We start from the raw sequence: 18005 nt of genomic DNA on the forward strand, positions 1-18005 counted from the left end.
TAACACATCCCCTGTCTTTCACAACTGATGGCCATCTCTTCTGGCCATCTCTCCTGGGTCTGGTTCCTTCTTCTCCCCTGGCCGGGATGCCTGTCCATCCGATGTAGCACTGACAACAGATTTTTTTATAAGATATTACTCAATTGCCAGAAATTATCATTGTTAATCTGAGCATTGCCAAACTCTGGCAACGATGTAAATAAGAAAAAAATCCTAATTTAAATTTGCCCTTCTTTAAGAGAGCCTATTCAAAAATCAGTTGAAGTGAAACTCCTGCAAAATTTTTAAAAATCTTTTTCTTCTGACTTTATGCCTCATAAAACGAGATTAGCATATCCCCTAGAGAGGTCTGGCTCCAGGCTACATGTATCGTAAGTGCAGATTCGGCATTTCTGCGCTTTGCCCACTTTCCTATCAAGAGGCCTTCTTCATGTTCGGTATGGCAGTAAGCATTTCTCAAAGATAACCCGCCACCTGCCTTCCAGGCTTTTGAGTGATGCACATTTTAACATTAGAGGTGAGATTGGATCTAAAGTGCAAAAAAAATTAGTTTTACAGTAGAGATAACTTTAACAAAAGTGATTTCTTTTTGAGTTTTTATGTCCACAGTCAGAAGCACATATAGACATACAGACATACTCCAAAGTAGTTAAATTGTGTTTGAAGTATTACATAGTCTGCGGTGGGTTGGCACCCTGCCCGGGATTGGTTCCTGCCTTGTGCCCTGTGTTGGCTGGGATTGGCTCCAGCAGACCCCTGTGACCCTGTGTTCGGATTCAGCGGGTTGGAAAATGGATGGATGGATGGATATTACATAGTAATGGGGGGACTGATATGGAAAATATCTGCTGCAAAAATCAAGTGATATGGGGCAGGAACCAGGCTGTGAGATGCTCTTTGAGGTTAGTGGACCACAAGCAAGAAGAGAAAAGTCCCCACTAAGTAACCCTTCATTAGTTAGTCATTCCATTCATTTCTCAGGTATCTACAATAACATGTGGTCCTCCCTGTTAGGGGGTAAACTCAGGAATACACAGGTGGGTGAGCCTCTAGTGTCCTCGATAATGGACTACCTGTCAGAGAGACCGCAGTTTATGATACTCAAGGACTGTGCTTGTCTGTACACCTCTAACTAAAAATATAAGAGCAGGTCATGTCACTTGCACAAATTCTCTGATGACTTTGCACTTATGGGGTGTTCTGATTAGGTGGGTGAGACAGAGGAGAGGAGTCAGGTGGAGAACTTTGCTTCACTAACTATTAAATCATGTAATCATTCACCCTGGTCCAGTATAACAGATGTCACCTCATCTCAGTCAGGGAGTCGGAGTCGGAAGGAGCAGGACAAAACTTTCTAAGAGGAGTGGAAACGTATTGTGTGACCTGTGGAAAAAAACCTTCAAAAATAAGTGTCTGCACCCGGGGCCGTAGTCTTTGGTGTTGTGTATGGAGTTTTGGGGCTCTGACACATCCTCTACAGGTCACACTATCTATCTATCTATCTATCTATCTATCTATCTATCTATCTATCTATCTATCTATCTATCTATCTATCTATCTATCTATCTATCTATCTATCTATCTATCTATCTATCTATCTATCTATCTATCTATCTATCTATCTATCTATCTATCTAAAACAACATTGTTGAGGAGTGTTTAAGACCCTCCATATAGATGGGTAAGAACATGAAGCCCCATTAGTTTACATACAGTCCCTTTCATGATTTTATTTTTTAGTGAATAAAAAAGTAGCCTGGAATTGCGCTAGTCCCATAAGTGGTTGCTGGAAGCCAAACTTTCAGGGAGACTTGGAGCTGCTCGACTGAGATGTAACAGGATGAATTCAAGCGTTCCCCTGAGTATTTTCAACCGAAGAAGTAGTCCAGGAGTCTTCCCATGAAGTCTTTCTCCAAAAGACGTCTAGCTTGTGGTTCAGTGGGCCTTCTGATAGATAGATAGATAGATAGATAGATAGATAGATAGATAGATAGATAGATAGATAGATAGATAGATAGATAGATAGATAGATAGATAGATAGATAGATAGATAGATAGATAGATAGATAGATCCACTAGGAGGCGTACCACCACCCTAACCCAGACACAGACAGGCAGGAGACAAGTTTTCCCACACTCCACACGTTTATTTACAGTTTTTACCACAATACCAGTAAGTACAATGCAACACCACTAACACCATTCAGTTCATTTCTGCTGCCAGTCCTTCTCCCTCCACTCCTCTTCAGGCTTTGTTCTCTCCTCCCGACTCTGGCCACTTATGGAGTGAGGCGGCTTCTTTTTATAAGGCACCTGGATGGACTCCAGGTGCCTAACGAGCTTCTTACAGCCACACTTCTCGGTGTGGTAGAAGCGGGACCAAATAAGGCCCTGGAAAGGTCCATGGGCCCCCTGGCATTGGCCATGGGTTTCAACGAAGTTGAGTCTCCATGCTCATAAACCGTGGCCCCACTGAAAACCATGGGGGCTGCCCACTATCAGCCTGGGAAAGAAACGGTCCCTCCACACTTTGGGCGTCCTGGCCGGGCAAAGGCCCCGGTCATCTGCAACACTAGATAGATAGATAGATAGATAGATAGATAGATAGATAGATAGATAGATAGATAGATAGATAGATAGATAGATAGATAGATAGATAGATAGATAGATAGATAGATAGATAGATAGATAGATAGATAGATAGATAGATAGATAGATAGATAGATAGATAGATAGATAGATCGATAGATAGATACTTTATTAATCCCAAGGGGAATGTCTGTTTATAAGCAGGTCGTGTGTTCACATAAGAACTCATAGATTCGCTCGCATTTGTTCATAGATCTCAAAGATCTTGTGAGCAAACCACTACAGCTGATCTCAACTGGTCTAACTAACAATTTCCATCCCAGCTGCCTTGTATTTGTTGCAAATTCATTGTAATGGTTCATCTTTATTTCATACACAACATCTATTGAATCTTCATAGGGAACCGTTATGTTTCCTATGATTTAAATTCAAGCTCCTTTGACACTAAACTGGATTAAGCCAGTTTGAAAATGCATGGATGGTTGAATTTCTTATAAATCAGCATTCTTGTTGTGCTGTAATTAATTTAATCTGTTATCAAAATGAACATTGAGTCACATTATGCATTCAGTTAATGCAGATGAGATGAGTCTGATAAGTCAGTGCAGTAGTGAGGTCTAGTGGCATCCATTAGTTTGTTATTAAGACTGATGTACCGCAAATGCTGTGATTAAAGCTTAAACAGAGGACCAAAAACACAAAAGGCAAACTACAATACATTTCACACTTTAAATAAATCTTAAAACTGGAGTGTAGCAACATGTTTTGCAGAATGGACAGTTGTAAGGAACATTTGAGACAATGGGATTGTTAAAACTCCACCGGTTTACACTGCAAATAATAATAATAATTTCTAAAATACTACAAGAGGATATCATTGCAATGCCAACTCTAAATATTGGCACAGTAAATTATACAATTATTACTTTTAACCCTGCATATCAAAGCAGCAATATGAAGGGGCAGCCTGTCTTGACTTAATATCCTGTAATAATCTGAAAAGAATTCTTAATACAGAGGCTATTAAACAATTAAGAACAAGTGATTGTAAAATAATCTTTTCCACAGTCCTTTGGCAGTGTGAATTGACACAACCTATAACAGTTACATTTAATTTTATAAATGAGAATTTTAACTGCACTTAGAGTTCTGCTACAGGAAATGTTTTATTTTCCCTTCTTAAATTCACACTAAGGGGGGAGAAAAGGACCTGTGCTGATTAACTAGACAGAGGGATGAGCTGGGAAAGATGAGCAGCAGGTTAGGGTGATAAAGGATAAAGATGGAAACGTACTCACAGGCAGGGAGAGTGTGTTGAGCAGATAGAAAGAGTACTTTGAGAGGCTGATGAATGAAGAGAATGAGAGAAAGAAGGTTGCATGATGTGGAGATAGTGAATCAAGAAGTGCAAAGGATTAGCAAGGAGGAAATAAGGATGGCTATGAAGAGGATAAAGAATGGAAAAGCCGTTGGTCCAGATGACATACCAGTGGAAGTATGGAGGTGTTTAGGAGAGATGGCAGTGGAGTTTTTAACCAGATTGTTTAATGGAATCTTGGAAAGTGAGAGGATGCCTGAGGAGTGGAGAAGAAGTGTACTGGTGCTGATATTTAAGAATAAGGGGGATGTGCAGGACTACAGTAACTACAGGGGGATAAAATTGATGAGCCACAGCTTGAAGTTATGGGAAAGAGTAGTGGAAGCTCAGTTAAGAAGTGAGGTGATGATTAGTGAGCAGCAGTATGGTTTCCAAGAAAAAGTACCACAGATGCAATGTTTCCTCTGAGGATGTTGATGGAAAAGTTTAGAGAAGGCCAGAAGGAGTTGCATTGCGTCTTTGTGGACCTGGAGAAAGCATATAACAGGGTGCCTATAGAGGAGTTGTGGTATTGTATGAGGAAGTCGGGAGTGGCAGAGAAGTACGTAAGAGTTGTACAGGACATGTACGAGGGAAGTGTGACAGTGGTGAGGTCTGCGGTAGGAGTGATGGATGCATTCAAGGTGGAGGTGGGATTACATCAGGGATCGGCTCTGAGCTTTGTTATTTGCAATAGTGATGGACAGGTTGACAGACGAGATTACACAGGAGTCCCCGTGGACTATGATATTTGCTGATGACATTGTGATCTGTAGCGAGAGTAGAGAGCAGGTTGAGGAGACCTTGGAGAGGTGGATATATGCTCTAAAGAGGAGAGGAATGAAGGTCAGTAGGAACAAGACAGAATACATGTGTGTAAATGAGAGGGAGGTCAGTGGAATGGTGAGGATGCAGTAAGTAGAGCTGGTGAAGGTGGATGAGTTTAAATACTTGGGGGGGAGGTAATGGTGATTGTGGAACAGAGGTGTAAAGGAGAGTGCAGGCAGGGTGGAATGGGAGGAGAAGAATGTAAGGAGTGATTTGTGACAGTTGATTACCAGCGAGTGAAAGAGAAGGTCTACAGGACAGTAGTGAGACCAGCTATGTTATATGGGTTGGAGACGGTGGCACTGACCAGAAAGCAGGAGACAGAGCTGTAGGAGGTGGTGTTAAAGATGTTAAGATTTGCATTGTGTGTGATGAGGATGGACAGAATTAGAAATGAGTACACTAGATGGTCAGCTCAAGTTGGATGGTTGGGAGACAAAGTCAGAGAGGCGAGATTGTGTTGGTTTGGACATGTGCCGACGAGAGATGCTGGGGATATTGGGAGAAGGATGTTAAATATACAACTGCAAGACAAGAGGAAAAGAGGAAGGCCTAAGAGAAGGTTTATGGATGTGGTGAGAGAGGACATGTAGGTGATGGGGGTGACAGAATAAGATACAGAGGACAGGAAAATATGGAAAAAGATAATCCACTGAAGCGACCCCTAACAGGAGCAACCGAAAGAAGAAGAAGAAATTCAAATTTAAGAGAAAAAAACCTGTGGCTTCAGCATATTGAAATTGTTTTTCCATATGCCTTGAGTTTGAGAAAGGCACTATATAAATAAAATGTATTAATAATTTACAGCATGTTCATTACATTATTACAATGTGATAAACTGGTCCCAAGTTAGTTTTGTAAATATGATGCCAAATGCTTCATGCAGCACCATCAAAGTGAAGCCATTCAATTAAATAAGCCATTACTATGATGCATACACCAAAATCTTTGCAATGTTTGTCTAGTTGATGCTCAAACTCAGCTTTATCTGCTAATCATAACTGTGCCTACATGGTAACTTCAATTATTCTGCAATTAACCACTCGTCATCATCTACTTAAACAGGCATATTTACTGGTGATGAGCTTGTCAGGTAGATGCAGGTCACCACACAATCTTCTTGGGATCAATATAAGCCTCCGTCACACTACACGACTTTTGTAGTGATTATCCGTTGTAGCATTCATTTACATAATTGAATTGTTTAATATGACATCTCCAGTGACATCGTCTTTGTGATCTGCAAGTAATTGTTATGACCTGGACTTTATTGTTTATTTTTTTACAGTTTCTTCTGGGCCTCTAAAGATAACTGAAACTTTATTTTGGGGGTTTTAGAGATCAAGAAATTTAGTCATCACATTAAACATTAGTTTTTAAATCTGATGCATTTTTAATTGAATTTAGAAGTGGATAGATAGATAGATAGATAGATAGATAGATAGATAGATAGATAGATAGATAGATAGATAGATAGATAGATAGATAGATAGATAGATAGATAGATAGATAGATAGATAGATAGATAGATAGACATCCCAGAATGGGAAGAATGGAGAAGGGCAGCCTTTCTAGGACACTGCCTCCCCCAAGACACTAGGTGGCAGGTCCCCTGGACGGTAACTGTGCCCCGGTTTCCCTCAGGGCATCATGGGACATGGAGTCCATTTTCTCAGCCCTGTTGGGTGCCACCAGAGGGAGCTAATAAAAGACCTGGGGACTCTTATTTTCTCTTCAACCCGGAAGTACTTCGAAGTCACAAGGATGGAAGCCCACAGTACTTCGGGGATGCTTGAGAACTGATGATGTGGCATTTCACCCGGAAACAGAGAAGGAGCACTTCCGGGTCATGGACTATTTAAAGGACTGGTGAAGACTGGTTGGTTCATGAAGCTACTGGGAGTGGAGGATTGTTGAATAGTGATTATTGATTAATTGTTAATTGTGTCATGTGTGGTGCTTTGTGCACTGTATTTAAGAAAAATATTAATGGTGCTTTTTACAAGTGTGTCTTGGACGTCTGTCTGTTGGGTTTCATGGGTCAACAGCACCCCTAGTGTCCACGATAGATAGATAGATAGATAGATAGATAGATAGATAGATAGATAGATAGATAGATAGATAGATAGATAGATAGATAGATAGATAGATAGATAGATAGATATTAATTTAACTGAACCGTCATCTTGTTTTTGTTGTAGGTGCTTGTACCATGAGGACCAAAGCTAGGGATGTGTTCATGGGATGCCATCATCAGCGACAACAACTCATAACCTGACAACATGGGGCAGTTATCATTCAAGTTAGTGTATAGAACCTAATAATAGTATTTTTTGTTTGAGCATTTAAGAGAATCTCTGGTTTTGAACTCTTTTCAGCCCCTCAACTAAGGCTTCTGTCTAACATTTGTCTTTGGCTTTATTTATTTTTAGTTTCTGACATTCTTGCTATGTTTGTCTACTTACGATTTTTGTCTCTCATCCAAGCCTGTGCTAATACATAAATCTTATGTGTTACTGGTTTGGAGGGAGGGCAGACACCCAGAAGGCAGCAAAAATAATTCAAAAAGATTTTGGTAACTAAGCAAACACTTGGAAACCGCAGTTTAACGTAGAAACGAGCAAACTTGTGGGCAAAAGGGGCATCAATTGTAAATACAAAATGGGAGACACTGTCATATAGCAAGCAACCTCTGAAAATGATGTAGGGCTTTATGTTGATACAACATTTTCATTGACTAAGCAATGAGCAGAAACATTTAAAAAGGCAACTAATGCTCAAACTATAGAATGCACTTGTGAGAGCGCATCGGGAGTATTGTGCACAGTTCTGGTCACCACTCTGTAGCGGCGCTACTGGGTAATGAAACTTCAACTCCCAGCAGTGCCTGTAATAATTGCTCTGATTGGTTGTCTACTGAGGGTGCAGGGGCTGCTGGGGGCAAGGAGGCCGGCATGAGATTTAAAAGGAGGTTAACAGAGAGGGACAGAAGTCTTTTGTGTTCGTTTTTGGAGTGGCCTGTCTATTTGCCTTCCCGTTTGCTACCAGGGGATTCTTGTTTTGTCCTGGACTGTCTCCTGTTTTGGAAGTATGGACTGTCTGGTGTCTTCCTGCTGCATGAGGACTGTCTGAGCATTTGTTGCCGTCTTGCGAAGAAAGGAGCGCTCATGATCTCATTCACACGTCATCATCTCATCAGGAAATACCGGTAGGACTGACCTTTACATTCACATACAGTGTGCTGATCTCTGGACTCTCTATCTCCTTCATTTCATTCCATCAGTTACCATTTTTCATGGTATTTGTTAGCTGTTTGTTAACTGTTGAATTCATGTTTATTGTACTTTAAATCGCTGTAAAGGGAACTGGAGTGGGATCATTTTAGTTTTTGTAGGTATATTTCATTTATTATTGTTTAATACATTCTTCAATTTCTGTTTTATTACTGGTTGCTTTTTTGTCTCTGTGAGGGAGTGTGTATGAGTCGGGCCAAGGCTGGGTGTGCTCATGGGATCCCCATTGAAAAACTAAATAAATCACCATCCTATCAACGGTGTGAATCTTAGTTGGGTTTTTTTTGTCCGCTACAATGCTACAAGAAAGACATAGCAGCACTTGAAGCTGTGCAGGGGAGAGCAACCAAGTGCGTCCCAGGACTTCAGGACATGTCCTACCGTGACAGACTCAGAGAATTAAATCTGTTTAGTCTCAAGAAGAAGAGACTGTGTAGGGACCTGATCCAAGTATTTGAAATCTTCAAAGGCATTGACAAAGTAGATCAAACAACATTCTTTCAGCTTAAGGATGAATCACAAACTCAAGGACAAGCCAGGGAGCACTTCTTTACGCAAAAAGTTGTGGGAATCTGGAACAAACTACCAAGACATGGAGTTGGAGGAGAAGCCTTGACAACCTTTAAGAAGAATGTGGATGAGATATTGGGACAGCTTAGCTATTAGCTAAACAAATGGGGTTGATGGACTGAATGGTTTCCCATCATTTGTCAAATTTCTTATGTTCTTCTGTTCTTTTGGCCTTGGCTACTTAATTTTTTATGATCTGTCTCTAACTGTTGCTCTTTGAAGTCAGTACACTGACCACACAAGGCTCATATGACGAGGCTTCTGTGCATATTTGATACTCAAAGACTGTTCGGCCATATGTACGATGCATACAATGCCCACAAACAGACAATCAAATCTACCAAAAGAAGAAAGATCAACAATGCTGGCCTCAAGAAACAAGAAAGAAAATGGCTTTTCTGGAACATCCAATCAGAGGAGAGGTTCAGCACAAATATCTGTTTGATGCTTGTCTAAGTTGTCCCATGGCAGAGTGAACAAAATTAGCTGCAAAAAGATGTCATACTTTCATGGCTGCTTAGGAAATTGGAAACTGTGCTGAGGATTCATGAAGTGGTCATGTCTTCCATCATCTCCTGAAACATCCAGTCATGTAATCTGACATCCTCAAAGCAACAAGATCGAGAAAGTGAAGTTGTTAAGTGTGACCTGCTCAACTACTCGAAGTCGTGTATAGTCTTGCACTTTGAAATTGTAACACCATGAAGAACTGTGTATTGAACTGTACTGTTGGGACCATACTGCCCCCCTTATTGTTTACCCCGTTGTTGTGATGTGAAATTTTGCATACAAGTTGAAAAATATTTTCTATGTCTTTATTTGTAACTTAGGCAAAGCAATGTAATATTAGTGTTACATTATTGATAAGAACAGCAATGGTTTAAGAACCTCTTCCTCCCTTTTAGGAATGAGTCTCTTTGTAATTTTATGACAGGGTTGGGGGGAAGTGCCTCAAACCAGTTTGGCCAATATTTCTCGGCTGGAGTCTCTCAGTCAACCCCCACAGGAATGCCAGGCTGCCCAGCTACCAAGCTTTACCTTAACACATGGTTTGGGTGGCAGGTGTGAAGATATTCTGTCTCCGCATTGGTCTGAAGTGTGGCTGTTTGGAAGTGTCTTGTATCAGAAGCCTTTAAGTACCACAATGCTCTATTGGTTGTAGGGGTTGGACAGAAAACCTATAAATTTGCTTGCTTTACCTCGTTCTCACTCTTTCATACCAAACTGATGAAAGACCATCTCACACCATGAATTGAAAAGGACAACACAATGAAGAGCACAGGTCGGCAGCCATATTGAGACAGGCATGCGGCCTGTTCTGAAGAAAGCTGACCACCAATGATGCCTTAACTAGAGACATTTTTAAGTAACTGCAAGTCTGTGTGCCGCCTGAAACTACACATCAGCATTTATCAGGATGCATGGTTGCCAATATTCAAATGTACTTTATATATTGTTATTATTTATGAATATTATCAATAATACATTATTTAAAGTGTAACTTAACTCCTGCTTGTCTTTTACTACACCTAATTTCTTGAGGTTATAGATGTAGAAGGGAAGGTGGGGAGAAGTTATATGGTACAATACCTTATAAACAGTGGTAAGTCTGTGAGATTTGAGGCGTTCTGACAAAGGCTACATATTAATAATACAAAAGGTGAAAGTAGAGTAATATATTACTATATTACTATAGACAAAACACCCGTACACCTCAGACTTTAGATGCAATACTGAATTGTGGGATCTGCAGAAACTTTCCAATGGCAAAAGCATAGTAGGGCGTATCATCGGTGGGCAGGAAAATGAACACAGGGCATTAGTGAAGAACTTTGGTGCAATCTGAACCATCAAAAGATCAGCATCAGTAAGAAAAAGGAAAAGATCATAGACTTCAAGCGGGTCAAGCCCACTCATACAAATACATCATGGTTCAAATGAATGACAGGCTTGAGTGGAGTTCCAACAAAGAGACTGTAGGAAAGGTGACAGTTGTCTCTATTTTATTAGGTGATTAAGATTGTTAGATGTATGCAATACACTCATGCCTGTTTTTTACCAGTCTACAGTGGCCAATGTGTTTTTACATGCATTACTGTCCTGGAGAAATGGCATTAGTGTGGGTGATGCCAACGTACAAAAAACACTGATGAAAAAAGCAGGTCCAGTCTTGGGAGTCAGGCTGGACTCACTAGAGGAAGTGGTAGAGCAGACGTCACTCAGGAAGGTGCTAACTATCCTGGAAATGAGTCTCTGCCCCTGCGTCAGGTTTTCAGTAAACAGAGGAGCACATTACTAGCAGAATGGAGCATCTGAATTACTTCAAGGAATGCTAATTGACATCATTCCTACACCCAGCCAAACCAAAGGCACTTCAGGTAACAGGTAATCCTCCAGAAGCTAAGTATGTTCGGATCCAGCCAGTTGTTGGATGGGAGACCATCAAGGAAAAAATTGGGTTGCTGATGGAAGTGGAGTTTTTCAGATAAGCTGGTGGTGCTTACCCTGGGGTCAGTGTGTGGATCCCAATGTCTCAGCGTAGTCGCAGGTACATTATGCTGTAAAAATTAGCACCGTCCCTCAGATGAGACATTAAACTGAGGACTTGACTCTCTATGGTCATTAAAGATCCCTGGGTATCTTTTGAAAAAGAGTAGGGTGTGTCTCGACAATCAGGCTAAATTGCCTACAACGACCTTATCATTCTAGCCCCCAAATCATCCCCTGTTCCTAATTGGCTAATTATCTCTGTCACCACTTCACCATCTAACATCCAATGTGTAGTGAGCATACTGGCACAAAATGGCTGCTGTCACATCATTTTGGTGGATGCTGCACATTGGTGGTGATTGAAGTGGCTCCCTACTCTCTATGTAAAATGCTTTGATTGGTGAGAAAAGCAATATAAAAATATAAAGAATTATTATTATTATTATTATTATTATTATTATTATTAAAGAGTATCCTCTTGGCTGCGGTGGTATTGTGCCCAGTGTGCTAGATGGCGCTATGCTGGACCAGCGGAGGTCTTAACAGATAGAGATAATACATACAACATATTATGCTGATGACTAATGTCCTATGCTATGAAATTGCATCTGCAATTCTACTCACTTTACACTTAATAAATATATACACTTTGTTAATATACGTTTAGATGTTTCTTGTTGTATGTGTATTTGAACCTTGTTAACATACTTAAGATGATAATTCTTGTATATTTGTGCCTTATGTCTGTGGTTACAACCCTGTAATCATTTTAGGATTATCTATCTATCTATCTATCTATCTATCTATCTATCTATCTATCTATCTATCTATCTATCTATCTATCTATCTATCTATCTATCTATCTATCTATCTATCTATCTATCTATCTATCTATCTGTTATATAGTTCCTTACATCTATCTATCTATCTATCTATCTATCTATCTATCTATCTATCTATCTATCTATCTATCTATCTATCTATCTATCTATCTATCTATCTATCTATCTATCTATCTATCTATCTATCTATCTATCTATCTATCTATCTATCTGTTATATAGTTCCTTACATCCATCTATCTATCTATCTATCTATCTATCTATCTATCTATCTATCTATCTATCTATCTATCTATCTATCTATCTATCTATCTATCTATCTATTATATAGTTCCTTACATCTATCTATCTATCTATCTATCTATCTATCTATCTATCTATCTATCTATCTATCTATCTATTATCTAGTTCCTTATCTATCTATCTATCTATCTCATCTATCTATCTATCTATCTATCTATCTATCTATCTATCTATCTATCTATCTATCTATCTATCTATCTATCTATCTATCTATCTATCTATCTATCTATCTATCTATCTATCTATCTATCTATCTATAATTTTTTTCCACTACCTGTGCAAGTATTCCTGCAGGTACTTCTAATTTTCTCTTCCATTCCCAAATCTTGTAGAGTTTTGGTTAATTGGTGAATTTAAGTAGGCATCATATGAGTAAGTGTGAGTTTCTGCATATAAGTGCTCATGATTAATTGATTGATACTTGCCTTCTGCTCCAATGACTCTAAAGTGGAGGAAGATGGTTTAAAAGGTAATGGTCGGATGAAACTTCCAAAACATCCCAACGCCACTCTTCCCCATTAACCATGATAAGTATCAAGGAGACCTGCAGTGCCTATGAAATGTATTCAACTCCTTGGAATCAATTATTTTGTGTTTAACATTTAGACCACTTTATACAATAGTTCTGACTTTGTCATTCAAGATTCTTTTTTTTAATTGATCAATGTCAAAAAATCCAAATGAAATTCTCTGTGATTGAATGTTGTAGAACAATAAAATGAGAAAACTTCCAAGGAGGTGAATACTTTTTATATGCGCTGTCTTTCTGTCTCTTTTTCTCACTTTCTTTACAATTAAGAAAAACTCTTTACTGGAATGGGCATTCATACTTAGAAATCACAAATTAATTTGAAAAGGAACATTTTTGTATTATGATGATATTGTCAGTCAGTCAGTCATTATCTAACCTGCTATATCCTAACACAGGGTCACGGGGGTCTGCTGGAGCCAATCCCAGCCAACACAGGGCGCATGGCAGGAACTAATCCTGGGCAGGGTGCCAGCCCACCACAGAGCAAACACATATATACAGTACACCATGGAAAATTTAGAATCACCAATGCACCTAACCTGCATGTCTTTGGACTGTGGGAGGAAACCCACGCAGACACGGGGAGAACATTTAAACTCCATGCAGGGTGGACTTGGGAAGCGAACCCGATGATGATATTGTTTCAATTAAAAAAAAAAAAAACACCACTCTTGCTGCAAATCTGGAAACAATGTGAGACAAGTGCGCTGTTTTCTTGGCTCATTTATTGAACTGGTTTGTGCAGTTTTTCTGTGCTGTTGATTGTAGGCACCTCTCATCATTTACATTACCTCTGTTGCATGGTGTAACATAATAAAGCATGGCCTGATATACTGGGCTAATGATTTAGAGGCTGCAAGCCCATTGGAATGACCATCACGTCCTGAGGCATGATATTATTATCCTTGTGTTCACGCAAATCAGATTGGTGCAATCACTGCACTGAATGTGTGATCCATAAATAGGCTGCAGATGTAATTTCTGGTAAATAATGACTTAAGGATCAGCAAATCTGCACTGTGCCTGCATAGTCTCGGACCACATGAACACAGAGCATGTAGTCTGTTGATTACTGCTGGCCTTTGGATTATTAGTCCTGATTTATGTGAGTCATGTGGTAAATGCAAGAGCCATGGATTTACATTGCATAAATAAGCTCTGTGCTGAGAATCCATTGTGTTGTTCATTGTATACAAATTGGATACAGATGTCGGAGCTTTTTATTTCTGCACAAACTACTGAAATGGCTCATTTTTTCCTGCTCAGGAAAAGTACAATAAAACTTAAAACAAAATATAAAAAATTATAAGAATTATTTTGCAAGCAGAAACTGAATTGAAGGTTGGTATAATCAACATAATGTGTGGCACAGTGGCAGAAGAACTGGAGTCTAAGCCATGAGATTGTCAGGCCACATCACACGACATTTGTAGACAGTATAATAACTGACCAGAGCCGGTTATCTTTGTACAGTTTAGTTATAAAAAGTGTACTTACCTGCATGGTAAAAAAAAGGCTCTGGGAGTAAGCGGCAGCAGTGATGGTTTGGATGCATGCCATGGGTGCAAATGTTACTGACAGTTTAACGAAAGTGAGAAGGCCTGTCACTCACTTTAACCCTCAAGGGACGGCATGCCGACATCCCGGCATTAGTTCAGGACGTCTACTTGGCTGCGTGAGTCGTGGCAGAGTAACTGGCTGGTAATGGAGGCACATGAATTTTGAAGGCCAGGAGAAAGAGTATAACAGAAAGCAATTTCAGGAAGTTCCCTGAAGTTGGAGGCGCATGCACGTGTGTGTGTGTGTGCGTGTGTGTGTGTGCGTGCGTGGGTGTGCGTGTGTGTGCACAGGTGTGTGTGCGTGTATGTGTGTGTGTGTTCCAGCAGACACACACTTGCGTGTGAACAACACGCCAGAGGAACAGAAAGGCTTCCGCCTAGATTGAGACTTCAGGGGTGGAAGGTCTGGATTGTGAAGGGCTGGCATTATTGATTGCCCAGGTAGATTGGCCTGGCATATAAAAGGGACACCCAGCAGGAGGCATCTTTTGACCATCTGGCGTTAGAGAGAGAAGGCAGCTGAACAAATTGTATAGTGATCCTGGTAGTGTATTCTTATATACAGCAAGTTATTTAGTTTTTCGCTGATTTTCCTGTTTTGTTTTGGTTTTTTTGTGCTTATGCCATTTTCTTCACTTTTGATTTTGTGTACTGTTTTTTCCGTCATCTTGATTTTGGTCCTGTGAGTAAGAGGAAGAAAAATACTTTTCTGATCATTTGTTTTTGTTATTCTTTTCATCGCCAAAACACACAGTTTAAGTGTCACCTGAGCAAACATCTGTTAACATTTCCAGGGATTTGACCTGAAAAGAGACACTTAAACAGTTGCACTGTGTGTCTATGCATAGGGAGGGCATTTGCTTTAGAAATGTGTTACATAAAATAAACTTGATTTTCTCAAAGTTTGATGAGTCCAAGGCATCAAGTGTGTTGTTTTGGGTTGTGCAGCTGGCAGAAGGGTTACCAGGACCAAGGCAGGAAAGAGTAAACCACTCTGGCAGTAAAGATAGATAGATAGATAGATAGATAGATAGATAGATAGATAGATAGATAGATAGATAGATAGATAGATAGATAGATAGATAGATAGATAGATAGATAGATAGATAGATAGATAGATAGATAGATAGATAGATAGATAGATAGATAGATAGATAGATAGGTACCAGACTGGTCCCATGGGCAACCATTTTGTTTCCCAAAAGACCCATCCACATGAAGGTTCCAAAAAGAATCTTCAATAATTTAGATCTGTAACAGGCTCCATACAGTAAATGACCATGACTAGATGGTAACAGATTTGTGAAATACCAATGGCTCACAGTTTTAAATGATCTCTTGCTGTATATATCCAATGACACAAACTAAGTTCAAGTTTCCTTAATCTGTTAGGGTCCTGCATCCTGCCATACATTAAAGAATGAATGTTTTTCTTCATATTAGGATTTTTTTACAACAACTTGAAATGCAAAGAACCCATGCAGAATGAAATGGTGCTTTGTCAAGCAATAGTTTCATGAGGAACCACACAACCCTTTAAGAGTCAAAAGGTACCATTTAAGAACCATTATTTTTAAGAGTGTAGATAGATAGATAGATAGATAGATAGATAGATAGATAGATAGATAGATAGATAGATAGATAGATAAATAGATAGATAGATAGATAGATAGATAGATAGATAGATAGATAGATAGATAGACGTCCCAGAATGGGAAGAATGGAGAAGGGCAACCTTTCTAGGACACTGCCTCCCCCAGGACGCTAGGTGGCAGCTCCCCTGGACGGTAACTGTGCCCCGGTTTCCCTCAGGGCATCATGGGACATGGAGTCCATTTTCTCAGCCCTGTTGGGTGCCACCAGAGGGAGCTAATAAAAGACCTGGGGACTCCTATTTTTCCTTCAACCTGGAAGTACTTCGGAGTCACGAGGATGGAAGCCCACAGTACTTCCGGGATGCTTGAGAACTGATGATGTGGCATTTCACCCGGAAAAAGAGAAGGAGCACTTCCAGGTCATGGCCTATTTAAAGGACTGGTGAAGACCCAGCAAGGAGAGCCGGAGTTGGGAGGTTGGGTGATGAAGCTACTGGGAGTGGAGGATTGTTGAATAGTGATTATTGATTAATTGTTAATTGTGTCATGTGTGGTGCTTTGTGCTTTAGTATAGATAGATAGTGTGACAGATGGCTGGGGCGTCTGTGTAGCCGGGAAGACTGGAAGGTGGAAGGACCAGGAGAGGATCAATACCTCCTCCGGGACATGAGAGGGCAACTGCCCTGGTTTGCTGGTGGGCCACACGTTTGGAGCTGGGTCAGCACAGACATTCCCAGAGTCATGGACGGCAGGACTTCCGCCACACCCGGAACTGCTGCAGGTAAATCATCAAGAAGTACCTGGAGCACATCCGGATACTGCATAAAAGGGACTGCCTCACTCCAGTCGAGGAGCCAGAGTTGGGAGGGAGCAAGACGAAGCTTACGAGAGCGGAGTGGAGGCGGCAAGAAAATAATAAGAGAAAAGACTAAAACAGCGAAGATATGTGAGTGATTGGTGCACTGTACGTATTTTGGAAAATAAACGTGTGTATTTTGGACATAAGCTGTCTTGGTGTCTGTTCCCATAGAGGCTGGTTCCCACAATAGATAGATAGATAGATAGATAGATAGATAGATAGATAGATAGATAGATAGATAGATAGATAGATAGATAGATAGATAGATAGATAGATAGATAGATAGATAGATAGATAGATAGATAGATTTAAATGGCACATTTCTAGACACTCAAAACACTTTACATAGGCAGAAGGAGAGCCACTTTTACCACCACTAATGTCTAGCATTCACCTGGTTGATGAGACGGCAGCCATTTATGTGCCATTACACTTAACACACATTACCTATTAGCCAGTCAGAGACAGGGGATGATTAGAGAGTCAGAATGGATAAGGTCATGGTGGTCAGTTTAGCCATGACATCAGGGTGCAGCCTTCTGTTTTTGAAGGATGCCCAGGGATATTTAATTACCACAGAGAGTCAGGATCTGTAGCATTGAGATCTTTTAGCTTGCAAATTATCCACCAGAAGTGTGTCAAGAAACTACTGGAGTTCCTTTATACCAAATACACCTGTATGATGCCTCCCTGGGACTGCTCTCTTATATTTATCCAAGTCCAAAGTTTTCTCCTTATGTTTTTTGCAATTCTTGCTTGTATATGAAAGGAGTTTTTGTTGTTGTAGGCCTTCAGTAAAAAGTTGAATTTCCTCCTTATGACAAACAAAACCTTTATCTATCTATTGTGAGAGACAAAAAAAAATGGAATGGCATCCCGACTGGAGTGGAGAGTGGTTTCTTACCTGGCCAGAAGAATGTTACAGAAGGATGGCTTAGATGCTGCACTGCCCATCCAGGATGGTACATACCATTTTTGAAGACGCTTTCTACAAACAGTTCATCAACCCAGTAGAATACACAGCAGTGCTCCTCTGACATGGCTCCAGTTTGGATTCCCTCAGTGTTGCATGAGACTCATATTTTAGGGGGACAGTGCTGTTGGGTTCCCTGGGTGCGACCAGAGAATGCTCCTTTACTTCATGGGGCTTTAATCTGACCTGGAAGTGCTTTCTGGATGAAATGTTCTG

Source organism: Erpetoichthys calabaricus, chromosome 12 (genome assembly GCF_900747795.2).
Source record: "Erpetoichthys calabaricus chromosome 12, fErpCal1.3, whole genome shotgun sequence".
NCBI classification, from domain to species: domain Eukaryota; kingdom Metazoa; phylum Chordata; class Cladistia; order Polypteriformes; family Polypteridae; genus Erpetoichthys; species Erpetoichthys calabaricus.